At 35.8% G+C, this 13,820-nt stretch overlaps 1 protein-coding gene across 1 annotated transcript in view; it reads right to left on the bottom strand.

The window, feature by feature from the left end:
* Positions 1 to 10,965, bottom strand: part of col8a2 (collagen, type VIII, alpha 2) — a 40,217-nt gene extending 29,252 nt beyond the window's left edge. Inside the window, exon 1 of the mRNA XM_046835436.1 lies at positions 10,388 to 10,965. The gene's annotated coding sequence lies outside the window, so the exon portion shown is untranslated. The remainder of the gene's footprint in view (positions 1 to 10,387) is intronic.
* Between the last annotated feature and the right edge of the window lie 2,855 nt (positions 10,966 to 13,820).

The following is a 13,820-nucleotide window of genomic DNA, read 5'->3' as shown; positions in this document are numbered from 1 at the left end:
GTGGAGATCAAGCTTGGTCACAGCTCATAATGAGTCAAGTAAAAGAGAACTTGCTCCTGATAGTACACTGGTCTGCATCAGGGACAATGAAAGTTAATTAGATTCAAACAAAAATACTTTCCCTAATATTTGAAAGAGATTTTTTTTTAAAAGAGAACATGGATTTCTGTATAAACATATTCTACACTGTTTAGGTTAGTTTGTATCGTTAATCAGAAATCTTGTTTCTGTAATGTAGCATACTTAAAAAGGAGATACACACTTAAATGTGACATTCTGACAGAACAGGTAGTAAAAGTATGCAATGAGACACACACATGGCATATACCAGATTTGAGACCATGTGTGAAACCACCAAGGTTGTACACTTTATTGCCATACTCATTTATGCTTGTTATTATACACAGATCAGGCAGAACTTTATGACATTATAACATTATGAGAGGTGAAGTGAATAACACTGATTATCTCCCCATCATGGCACCTGTTAGTGAGTGTGATATTATTAGGCAGGAAGTGACCCTTTTGTCCTCAATGTTGATGTGTTAGAAGCAGGAAAAATTAAAAAAATTATCCAGTTTGACAAGAGCCAAATTGTGATGGTTAGACAACTGATTCTGAGCATCTCTAAAACTGCAGCTTTTGTGGGATGTTCCCAGTCTGCAGTGGTCAGGATCTATCAAAAGTAGTGAAACAAAGAAAAAGTGTTGAACCGGTGACTGAGCCATTGGTAAATGTAGGGAGCGCAGGCTGGCCTGTGTGGTCCGATCCAACAGACGAGCTTCTGTAGCGCAAATTGCTGAAGAAGTTACTGCTGGTTCTGATAGAAATGGGTCTATTGAAATGTGTCTAAAAATTCCATTCTACCATTCATCAGGAACATGAAGTTGGTCCCCCAGTTGCAGATTTAACAGTCTCTACTTTTCCATAAAGGCCTTTCATTAGATTTTAAAACATGGCTGTGGGGATTTTGTGGATATTAAGGCACAACAGCATTTGTGAGTCTACATTCCAGGTCATGCCAAAGGTGTTTAGTGGGGTTGAGCTAGAGGCTTTGTGTAAAACCAAGCCACTCCTACCTCACTCTGTACACAGGAACATAGAAACCATAACAAATGAGTCCAACTATATACCTATATGGATAAAACTATTGGACATCTGACTTTTCCAGCCAAATCTGGTTGTTCCAAAAATTGTTACCATAGGCACACAATTGTATAGGATGGCTAAATGTGGTAGTATTCAATTTCCCTTCATTTGAACTAGGAGACTCAAGCCTTTGTTCACACTGCCAGCTCCAGATATGGTTTACATGGTTGTTTTGAAAGATCCTGAGTGGCCTGCTACAGAGATCTGACCTCAACTCTATTGAATACAATTGGGATGAATTGCTGCCATTTTACATCAGTACCAAATCTAAAACATCTTTCCAGAAGATTGGAGGCTATTATAAGAGCAAATGAGGACTAGAAGTGGAATGGGACATTAAACAAGCTCATAAAACTCTTATGGTCAGTTGCTGCAGCCACTGATATTTGTGCTGTTTTAGAAACATTACATAAATCTGACCAATATGCATTTATCGGCTCTGTGGCACACTATATCATAAGAAATAGGAGAAAAATATCAATTCAAGGAGTAAAAAAAAATTCCAAACATAATATATGTGAAGTGGCACGAATATTTTATTAAGTTTAACATCAGACTGAAAAAATACATGCTTATCCTAATTGTTCAAAACATTCTGTGACATGACTTACAAATTACAGGAAGCAACGGTTTCAGTTGTATAATCAAGTAAAAATATTGACCTTTTAGCAAATATGCCAAGTGAACAATTTGAAAGCACTGCCTAACCTCTCTGAGATCAAAGCTTCCACATGCTGCTTACAAAATTACTGCACAAACAGACACTCACATGGTGATGAATACTGTAGCTTGTAAGACATGAAAATGTTTCTTTATTTCCATCCACCCAGTGGGGCTACAGTGGTTTCTGTGCTTAAGTAGAGCTATTGGCAGATCACCAATTACCAAATCTCTGGTTTGCATTAAAGCAGCAGCAACAAAAATCGAGCTTTGATTGGCTGCATTGAGGAAGGAAAAACGGAGAGATAAAGTGCGTGTAAGCAGCTGTAGGCCACATGAAACGCTATGGTAATGGATTAGAAGCACACACTAATTAAAATTCTGTGTTTATTGGCAAAAGAATATCTCCTTTGTGATGATTACTAAGTAATTGCTGTATCTTTGGGGAATTTGGAAGATTATTCACAAAGTTGAAATAAGGTTAGGTATATCAATCTACAGGTACATGACTTTCAAATGCCCTTCCAGAGGTTTGTTAAAATGCATGTATTTTTCACATCATGTTTTCTCTCTTTTTTGTTTTTCCAAATAGGACACTTGTTCAATCAATTGCTACCATGGAAAGCCATTTAAAACATAAATTGCTAGTTTGTCTGTGGGTTCTGAATGACATACAGCCCTTATTGGTTATTTTACATTTGAAGATTTTGGCATGCTTGCTTGTGCTGTGACACAAAGATTTGGTGGTCTGGAGGTTTGCTTCAAGTAAAGTACATGAATATTAGTGTTTTAATTTAGGTATAGGCACATATAGGACTTGGCTAACAGGAACAGTTGCAACCTATAATGTAAACGCTATTGAATAAATAATAATGAACATGATAATAACAAAGATATAACATTCCATGTAGTACCACCTCAATGAGGATGAGAATGAACTATTGAGCTACTGGCAGTGTTCATCCATTCCAAAAAAGCAGCCTAAATGCACTTGGTGAACACATGTAAAACAGAACATAGTTTTAAAAGGGAGTTTAAATAGCCACGAAAGCCCTATTATTTATCCTAGGTCTAATAAAATATCATTCTCTACCTCTACTCCTATAGCTAGTATGGAGGGGAAAGCCTTGGCTGTAGAGCACAAAGAAAAGTTATAATTTAAGTTTTATTTGAAAGACCTGAACTGCGGAGGAGCTGGCTCTGTTCTGTTTTTCGCTCTAGTCTGGGAATCCCGTGTCATGATTCGCTGCCAGACACAGTTCAAGGGAAAAATGGGAGCAAGAGCACTGAATCAAACATTACAGCAAATAAAAAAAAATCCCCCAAACACACCACATCAACCTACTGTTCAGTCTAGTATAAAGCTATGCCTTTGTTTCAGTTGGTGTCTAATGTTCAAGTATCGAGCGTAAGACTTATTGAGGTGCCTCTGTCACTGACCTCAGAGATTCCTGGGTTTTTTTTTTCAAAAGAAGAATAACACTTCATACAAGCAAAACCTGCATACAAATAAACCATCACCTAGCCAACCACGAGGGAAAGATGCACTTTCACAGACAGTTGATTAAGACATGAGAAACTCATTCTACAGACCGTCACATTTAGTTAGATCAGTGCATTACTACCCTGTGTTTCCCTTCAGCTTTTTGAAACAATAATATAGTGGATGTTTTTCATGTTAAATCAGGTATGAAAGGTGTCAGTATTCTGGGTCTGTATATCCAAAAATCTAACATCAAACATTTAACATACTTGAATTATACTGTTGCTCTACTCTGCTCTGAAGGCATGGTATTGATATTTTCCCATTGTCTTGTTATCTAAGATTGATGAAATTTTGCACTCAGCACCTACCAATCTTACCTTATTAAAAAAAATATTGAATAATGGGAGACATTTGCAAAAATGTTAAAAATGTATTAAAAAACCATTTCTAAATATGTTTGTGCACAGTTGTGCAGGATGTTGGCTTACAAAGCTAACCTGATATGCAGGAAATTATTAATTTTAGTCATTTTAAAATATTAAAGTTTGTGTGAAGTTTATACAAAGCTTCATTAATAGTTTAATATAGCAAATGTGAAAATATAATAATAAATGAAATAAAAAAACTTTAAATAATAATATATATTTAATATGGAATGTTAAAACAAATCTATTTTTAAGCTTGTGTTAGGGTTACAAAAAAGATGTAACAAATATAAAACACTAAATATTACACCTTTTTCAATCTTTAAAACATTTAGATGTAAAATATTTCAATATCAATTTAGTATTTTAAATGCTATCTAAAGTGTAACATACTGTTTTTTATTTGTATTTGTTTATTTTTATTTTAAAGTATTAAGGTGACTTTGATATAGTAAAAAGAAAGAAAATCCATTTCAGTAAATCATATTATATTCAGATTTTTTGCAGAGCCAACAGTTAATGTAACCAAACCAAGAACTTTTATTAAATATGTAGATAAAAACATTCATAATGGTTACAATTCTAAAAACATAAACATGAGCTCATCACATCTACCTTTCGGAAGTGACAGCATTATATCAGCCTACACTTAGTCCATAAGCCTCCATAGAAAGAGTGCTTATACTGTAAGTGTACTTCAATTCTAATGGTAGAGACATTTACAAATGCCCACAAGAAAGAGCCTGCTGACAGAGCTGATGGTGAGCAAAAGGAAAAATAATAACAGCCACCCGCCAAGCTTTCCTCTTTCTCTCCACTGCCAATGGAACGGAAAAACTCGTTGCCGTCCAGTGCATATTCAAAAGGCAGAAAAGAGAACGCGAGGAAAATGCAGAAGAGATGAGAATGTGAGAATGAGACTTGGCAGAACATAGAAGACCTAACACAAAGTTTGAAGAGGAAAAAAATTAGGAATGAGGGACAAAGAGCATCAAATGGGGTAAAGAAAGTGAGTGTTGTTTTTACCGCTATAGTGCATCGATTCATGCTCAAGTGCTCAACACAGAGAGTGCAGTACAAAGCCAACACATGTTCTAAAAGCTGAAAGCTTTCGAAGATACAAAGATGATGCCCGATGAGGCATGCGACGTTGCAGATTTAATATTGGACAGCGGATTTCATTCTCCAGCCTCCAGTGTCTTTCAGCAGCTGTACATCAGTTTCTAAGAAAGAACACATTTGCATACATTGTGCATTCTTACAAAAAACGTGTTCAGCTGTCTGTGTTAAATTACAGTCTGCACTTTCTGTTTCTCATACAGGACCAGATGATGTTCAGTATTTTACATAAGGAACAGAGCTCTCTTTAATGTATAATGTTGCAATAAAAATCATTTCAGTTTGTGCTTACATTTTAGATTTATATTATATAACCAAATAACATTAAATGGCAAGACAATGGTTACAGAGTTTTTCCTTTTTAATTATCAATACCAAAATATTAGCAATTTTCTTTCAAAGATGTGTTTGGGCCTAGGGTAAATATTAAATTACAGAAGCACCCCCTACCTCAGAGATAGAAATCTTTTCTGCTATGACTTCTCTTACTTCAATTCAATTCAATTCAATTTAATTCAATTCAATTCAATTCAATTCAATTCAATTCAATTTGTTTTTATTTGTATAGTACTTTTTTAACAGCGGACAGTGTCTCAAAGCAGTTTTACAGACATAACGTGGTTATAAAGTCGTATAAAAATGTACCAATTTAGTGCATGCAAGTTTGTTCCTTATCATTTTATGTTTTCATGAGTTTATTACTTTGCATAGTGCATATGGGCTTTGCAAAGGTTTTGCCTGTTCATAACTCATTTTCATTGTATTCAGCTAATCATCTATTTTCCCAACTTCTTTTCAACAGAATCCCCTGTTTGTTATAAGATCGCTTGGATGGCTATATCATGGAGGATTTTCTCTCATATCCTTCATATCCCTTTAAATGTAAAACATTTCTATGTAAAACCATATGATTTTTTTTGCTAATTTTAATTTAATTGATTAATAATAATGGCAAGTGGAAAACATTCACTTGTAGCTTACTGCTACTTCTATTACTACATATATGGGCTTCTGTTCAGCTTGTCCATGAGAAATGATTCCACATAAAAAAGCCTGCTCCTGTGGTATTCCTGTGGTATTCACTTTGGAAGTTGGGTTTTGCTATTAATTTTAATGTAATTCAAGTATGTGTGTGTGTGTGTATATGTGTGTGTGTGTGTGTGTATGTCTTCTTATTAATTTAACAACACATCTAAGGAAAAAGTTGACATACATGATGGTTTTGTTTAATATGCGAGCTAATTTGAAGCCTGAGGCAGCAGCTAGCATACGCTCAGTGTTCATTTTTTCTAGCGTAGCCACAGTGTTTTTACAACTTTAACCACTTGAATAGTGAGCATATTTTAAGAAGTGAGAACTTCTAATGTGTTCCCATATTACCAAAAAGCCAATATAGCTAACATATGCCAACCAATCTGAAGTGAGTATGTGTAATGTTTGTTTATCCAGAGTAGTGCTAAATTTCAGTAGCCTTGGAGCAGCTCTGGACAACTTTCCTATTAAAGCATATATTTAAATGTAAGAACATGGTCATAAAATAAAGGAAAATAACACAGGAAAGATTTTTTTCTATGTAGAGGTCGAAGGCCCAACAAAATAACTAATGCTTGGATTAGCCATCAAATACCCCAAGTCTCTTTCCCTGTCCAGGTCAGTTTGTGAACAACACATGGGAATTCAGCGACAAGCTGGTAAACCCGTTTAAATAATCTTAATTGACATCTCACCGTGCCTTATGAAATGTGCAGACACACTCTAGCACACACTATCTAATCGCTAGCATGGCCTAAGTACTGTGCTGATTGCAGACCAAACTTGTGCCAAAGTGCTGTTTCCGACAGATTTGCGGGTGATTTCTCATCTGCTGTTTTGCTTCAGTCTGCCGCTCCTTAAGTGGAGAGCGGGTGGAATTACAATATCGTGTGCAGCAGGAGCACAGAATATAAAGACTGAGTAAAGGCAGAGTGCCTGAGAAAGGAATGCACTTCTTGCTTTGTAGCACTGAGTGCCTGGACTGTTTTCTCTTCCCTTTCAGGGAGCAAAACTCAGTAAGGAACAAATGGCAATGGTGAAAGCTGGGGGTGTGGGTTCCTGGAAGACAAGCATGCCTTTGCTTTGCTTTTCCTGGAGAATGAGTGGTATTCTCTTTAATTTCCTGTTAGCAGGTATAAAGACTACCTTTTCTGCCAACATGCAGAAACTGTTAAACATTTCCCTTGGCTTTCTTTGGGAATGATAGGAATCAAAATATACACTGAACTGGTGTGGTTTGGAACTGCATAAAAAAACCCACAACCATTGTTGTAGGACATGGAATAAACTTCTATGGCTGTATTAAGCATGTTTATGAATATTTATTAGGTTAAGCATCCACCAATATTATTTTACAACAAAAAAGCTTTAGGAAAGTCATTAAAACATTTTAAAAAAAATCACATTTTAATGATTTTAATAGCAAATTATTATTAAGTACTGAGAAAGGGTTATGCTTTAAAATGTGTAGGCATGGCATAGTCATGTTCCCATATGAATGTGGTGGTACAGTGTTTGTAACATTCCTCTTAAACACGTTTCTGAGGTTAAAAAAGAGGCTGCCCTCTAGTGGGATTACTTAGAAACAACCTTTGACCATTGGAGAATTGTTAACTCAAAAAAAAAAAAAAAAAAGAAAAAACAATGAATTATTAATAATTTCACAAATAAATATATATTATACTATATTTATATACTAATGTTTTTTTTTTGTTTCTTTGCATATTGCTCAATTTATATGCATATTAATACATTTCCAGGAATATCTACTAACAATTTAAAATTTTTTCAAAGCACAGTTAAATGTTTTGTACTTTGCAAGAAGTATTATTAAAGAGATTCTACTAAGCAAGCATTCTAATGGATTTGGAATAGGTGTATTTGCACAGTATAAGTCATAAAATGGTGAGATGAGCAGATTGTTTCTACATTAAAACGCTCTATCCTCAGTTCAACCTTTATATTTGGCCCAAGTTTTTGAGAGTGCACAAGTTCAACCTGCTAGTCTATCCAGTTGTACACGGTTTCCCCGGGTCTTATGATTGACTCATTCAGAATGGAAAAATCTCAACAGGGAAGTAAAGCTGCAGTTTTCCATTACAGACTGAATGCAAAAAAAAGTATTTTCTTTTCTTTTTCATGTACTCAGCCAATACAGAATAGGCAACAATATCAAAGAATATTCATATTCAATACTTCTAAATCATGGATGGGTAGATGTATTTAAATGCTCATAAAATAGCTGCATTGAGAGTATATTGCCTATATGTAACCCACAAAGGTGCAGAGGAGCAGAAGCTTCTCCATCAGTAAAGAAGTACTGATTATGACTAGGCCATAATCAGTCAAAGCCACAGTCAGATGTCAAAGCCACAGTCGAATGTCTGGGAGTGCAGTGAAGAACTACATATTTTTCAAAAGCCCCTGCGTGACAGAGCTAACTAGCATCATAAAAGCAGACAGTGAAGTAACAGGCCACCCCAGAGACGGGCATCCATGGTTACAGCACATTCTTGTCATTACTGCCAGAGAGAGCCAAAGTATCTCTCTCTGTAATTCTGTAATTTCCTAAATACATCATGAAGGAGGTTTAGGGAGGGGGTACATTGCCGTAAAAGTACTCTGATTGTTTGCAATGGGTCACTATTAGCTATGGTTGCTGACATCAAGGTATCTACTACAGTTACAGTCCCATCTGTGTAATGTGCCACTGGTGCCCAGGGAATCTCAAATGCAATTAAGTATGTTTACATTCTTATTGTAGAGACAGGACAGAAAAAAAATGTACATTTTCTTTCTTCTTCTTTTAAATCATCAATGCTAATTTGAGCATTTATTTCTAGAAAACAGCAAAATACATTGCTATAAAGCTTTATTTTTAATAAATTTGGCAATACCAAAACCAACCAACAAACACACACACACACACACACACACACACACACACACACACACACACACACACACACACACACACACACACACACAAAAAAAAAATCAATGTATGTATAGGACTAATGCACAAATAATTCATTTGTGGTTTTCAAACTAATCTCAACTGGCTGTATCTCTAGATGAAGACATTTGAATTAAAGAATAGAGATTATTCCATTTTGAAAAATGTATAATGCAAATATGATGAACTTGTAGTTACAACCATTATTCTGAGTTATTAGGTGTAAAATGAGAAATAGCTGTCTGATCTCCAAAAGAAAGAATTATTAACATATTAAAACACCAGCAGTTGGCCTTGGTCTTCTATTATAAGTCATGAGGGTTTTTTTCATAAGGGAAAGCTGTGTACATTCTTGTCCATTGTAATCACATACATGCTACAGATGTGGGGGATAGAAGAGATTACTCTGAAAATCACAAACGCATTCCTTTAAGCACTTTATCAAACCAAATGCAGATATACATTCCTCGGTATTGTCTATTAATACATAGCAACAGACAATAAACGCTTTCGTGCTTTTGACACTCATGAAAATTCCTTTCCAATCAAGACTTATCACTGGTCAGGGACATAAGAACACATTATGTTCACTCTGGTCTGACTGTGGCTTCACTACTAAACACTTTGAAATCGCCCTGTTTTTTGTTTAAGAATGTACATATCTTTTCCAGACCACTGAATCAGAATCCTGCTAGCCAGACAAGAAAAATATGTGTTATGGAGTACTGTTCCTCAAGTCCAAGTGAAGCAGAAAGTTTAAGAAAGCACATTGTGTCCAGTTCTTTCCTGCGTCTTTCTTCAGAAACTCACACTCTCTCCTTAATCCCAAGAAAATATTTCATCTTTCAGTTGAAACGTTTAAAAAAGTGCTAAAATAACATAGTTTACATGCCATGCCAGCTAATGAGGCACAATGCACCTGATGCCTGCTCATACGGCCCCTTTCAATGTCTGAAGGGCAAGCAAGTGTTCCTAAACGAAGCTAGATTTGATAAAGTGGACAAGATGCATAGCACAATATAGACCAAATAATCCCAGGTATCAGCCATTAGAGTGGCTGTAGAGCAGTTATATAACTCGCTCTCTAAAACAGCTGTGTGACTTCCTCACCCCACTACCTGAAACCTACAACACAGTGACCAGGAAACACACACACATGCAAATGAGTGAAAGTTGTCAAAATAACACAATTCGGCGAATTGAAGCAAAATTGGAGAGTTGTCAGTTCTAGTATCAATATGTTTTGTGGAAATATGGTCAGTAGATATAAAATGACATTGGCTGCAATAAGTAAAAATTCATAAATATTAACAAGAGACAATGAAATGAAACATTGGATTTTTGTTAATCAGCTGAACATTATTCTGTGCCTAGTGTTACCAGTGCATTGCGAATTATGCTGGTCTTATGACTGAGAAATAAAGCCCACTGTTTTCTTTCTCTGCTGCCCTTAGCTACAGCCTCACTGGCTTACAGCAATGTGATATGAGAAACAATTTCAAAGATGACGTGCAGCTGTTTGTGGAAGCAGGCAAAGTAAAGATACAGATGTGCAATTACCTTGCTCTCCTGCTTGAGGAAGAAGTTCAGGGATATCTCAGGATCTCAGGCAGGTACTTTCTGCAGGTATGTTATTGTCTGCTCATGATCTTTAGAAATGCAGCAGATGCGATGAAAGAAATTTGTGGATTAATATCTCAGAACTTTGATTCTGTGAGATATTGATTTTTCAAATATATCAAAAATCAGGAGGAAAAAAAATTAAGAAATCTCTATGGACTTCTTTCTGTTCTTCTTTCTGTCTCTGGAGAAAATTTAAGTCCATGCGAGGAGGAAAAATGTCCTTGCAAAGCTGTCTCCCAGTTGACTAGATTTCAGACACACCTTCTGAATGACTGTGCGCTCTCACTCACGGGTGCAAAGGAGGAGGGAAAGAGAGAGCGAGCGGAGGAAAGTGCAGGAGAGAGGAAGCGTGAGGCAGGGTGCTTGGCTTGGCTAGGCTCTGAACACTCTTGCTATGCACTCGTACTGGGCTTTTAACTAGGGGCAAAGCACCTGGAAGCTCCACTCTACTTGGCTCTTGTCACGATCCCCCTCTCACAACCTCTCTTAGTATTTTTTTCCACTCAGAGAGACAGGGTGTTTCTCTGGTTCCTTCCATACAAAAGGCATGTGTCTGTGGCCAGGCAAAAGGGAGGTAGGAGGGGAGACTGGAGAATGGAATGGGGTTGTCAGTGGAGAGGGATGGATTTGAAATTTGGCCCTCTTTTCTCTATCAGACACCCCAGTAGCACCCGACACCCTGTTACTGTCTGCTTTGTTTTCCCACCTTGAACAGAAACACATGAAAACCATTTAAAAGTCACACCAATAAATATTTTTATTCATTTTGTGTGAAGTAATATGGGATGGCTTATACTATGTCGTTTTCATTTTGAGGTTCCTTCAACAAACAATTTGAAGTTGTTTCATGTGGATGTACCTATGTATAACAGATACTGTTTTCAAGCAATCCATAAATGAACTTCAGTATAATTAATTAATTTCATTTATTTATTTTATTAACTAAATTGTTTTCCACTTTACTTTCAATGACTTCTATTTATGATGATGTTGATGATTATCACTATTATAAGATTACCATCCTGTGCGTTTTGGGATTGACCGAGGTGTTTCAAAGCAATTGGTGTGTTTAATGACAGTTATTTATTCATGGAAGACTGTCATCTTCTAGTTGACTTACTTCACTCCAATTTGCACAATTTCTCAGGTTTTTCTTAGATAAGATAATGAACTCAATGAACTCATTCAGAGCTATGTTTCTGTAGTGAGATTATCCCTAAAATTATTAAAAAAAACAATTAGCAATAGTGACAGTATCATCATATCCAATCATAAACTCTCAGATTGGAGCTTAGGTCACATTAAAAATTGAGTTATTTGAAACTGTAGCAAACGACTGATAGGGCTTTGGATCAAGCCAGAGCAGACTTTAGCAACAAGTGGGTTATTGTGCTCAATTCGAGCCATTGCTGGATTCTGCCACTGGACGCTTTCCATCCATGCAGCCATGGTTGGGTATTAGATGGTTTTTCAGATGCTTTTCTGAATGTGTATTTCTTTTAAGCAACAGATCAGGCAATAAACAGGCATGTGGATAATCTCCATCTTACTAACATGCACTGTGTTTTATTAGTGGACCTTGAAAGAACAAATTGGTGGACTTAAGATAAAAGAAAATACCTATTTGTACTTGGGCTGTGTAGGCGGAAACCTGGCAGCTTTCTGAATCTTACCAGAGCACTTGCCAGAGAAAACATCCGAAATATTTGAGATAAAGGATGCTTCCTTAAAACTCCAAATTCAACATTAAATGTGCAGGTATTTAATGTAAATCTATATATAAATAGGGGACAATTAAAAAGGGACAGAATATCAAATATTATTATAATTATTTTACTGCCAGCAGTTTGGCCCAATATAGGCCAATTGAGGAAAAGAGCAATGCCATAAATTCAAAGTAAGAGTTTAAAATTGATATTGGCGTCAGAAAGCTTTAAAGCAGTTTAATCTAACCCACAGAACCCCATAGGCTTAATGGTTAAAAAACTTTCATTAATGCAGTATATATAGATATGTACTAGTTTCAGAAAAAACTTATATGAAACAGTGGTAGTATTGTGTAGCTTTAGTAGATTTAAAGTCTTTTTTTCTGACCTGGTTTTATGCAGAAGATTGGGATAATGACAAGAAAAACATTTGAACATTGGCCCTAATGGGAGAAACAGGGAACAATGTTGTCCTCAGGAAAATATAAGGTAAAGGGTGAAGAAAAGCCAGGGACTCTTTAAAGCACACATTGAGGCCGTATTAAAACAGTTGTAAATGAGCTCCCAGTTAGCAAACCTACATACAAGTGCTAAAAGAAGAAACTATGTCTCTGTCGCACATATATGCATTTTCTCATACTTTAATCATTTGCATGCATTTAGTGACATATTACTACATTTCAGCATCTAGCTATTATTCACATTGCATGTACTATGTATCCAAGTAGTGTAAATAACCTTTCCTACAATCCACAGCATTTGGGATTGTTTTATGTTACAGAACTCATTATTTTATTGAGGAAATTAACACCAAATACATATGAGTGTCAACAGAACTTGCCATGAGGGCTATGAAAGTTGGATCGGCTGTAATGACATTACAGCTCATATAAAATATGTAATGAGACAGCAGGACAGTATACAAACCCCTTTGCAGGATTTGGCTTTTGTTTTTACTTGTGAAACTGAGGCATCTGTTCTGTTTGACACATGTGGAGCATGTGACCAAATAAACCTTTGTGTGTGTGTGTGGACTGGAGTTAAAACTGGAATAGAGACATCATGACCATAGCAATATCTACAAAATGAACCAAAAAATGATCATCTACAAATATGTTTGTTTGTTTTTTCAATATTTTTTTCAAGATACACACAGATGACACATTCACATTTGTTATATGATTTGAAGTTTTCTTGTTGTAAATCTTTTTTAATGATAAGGTAAAGTGGACTTTGCCATTCCCCACAAATTTCAAATTTAACTGTAACATGTTTTACACATAAATGCCTCCTTTCTAAATTAGCTAAAACTCTGTCTTTTTATGTGCTTCGCTGATTTGTATAATCTCTTATGGTAATTTGCTCAGTGGTACACATTATTTGTAATAAGAAAAACAAACAAAAAATAGGACATAGGTGACGATATGAGCCTGAATACAGTGTTGGGTTCTGAGCATAGCAGTTCAAATTTAAGTCAAGCACCATTTACTGAACTACTCCGTCTTAGTAATTAGAATAATTAAAGAAAAAAATAAGTTTCACTGTAAAAATGAATGGGAAATGAAACAAACCTTTACATAAAAACAACCAAAAAACACTTACAGACAGATTAAAAAAAATGATAGGTTGAGTAGGCATCGTCTGGTGATGACATCAATAGAAGT

This window comes from Silurus meridionalis, chromosome 22 (genome assembly GCF_014805685.1).
Source record: "Silurus meridionalis isolate SWU-2019-XX chromosome 22, ASM1480568v1, whole genome shotgun sequence".
NCBI lineage: Eukaryota > Metazoa > Chordata > Actinopteri > Siluriformes > Siluridae > Silurus > Silurus meridionalis.
Note: the sequence above shows the minus strand (reverse complement) of the source record. Positions and strands in the feature narration are given on the sequence as shown.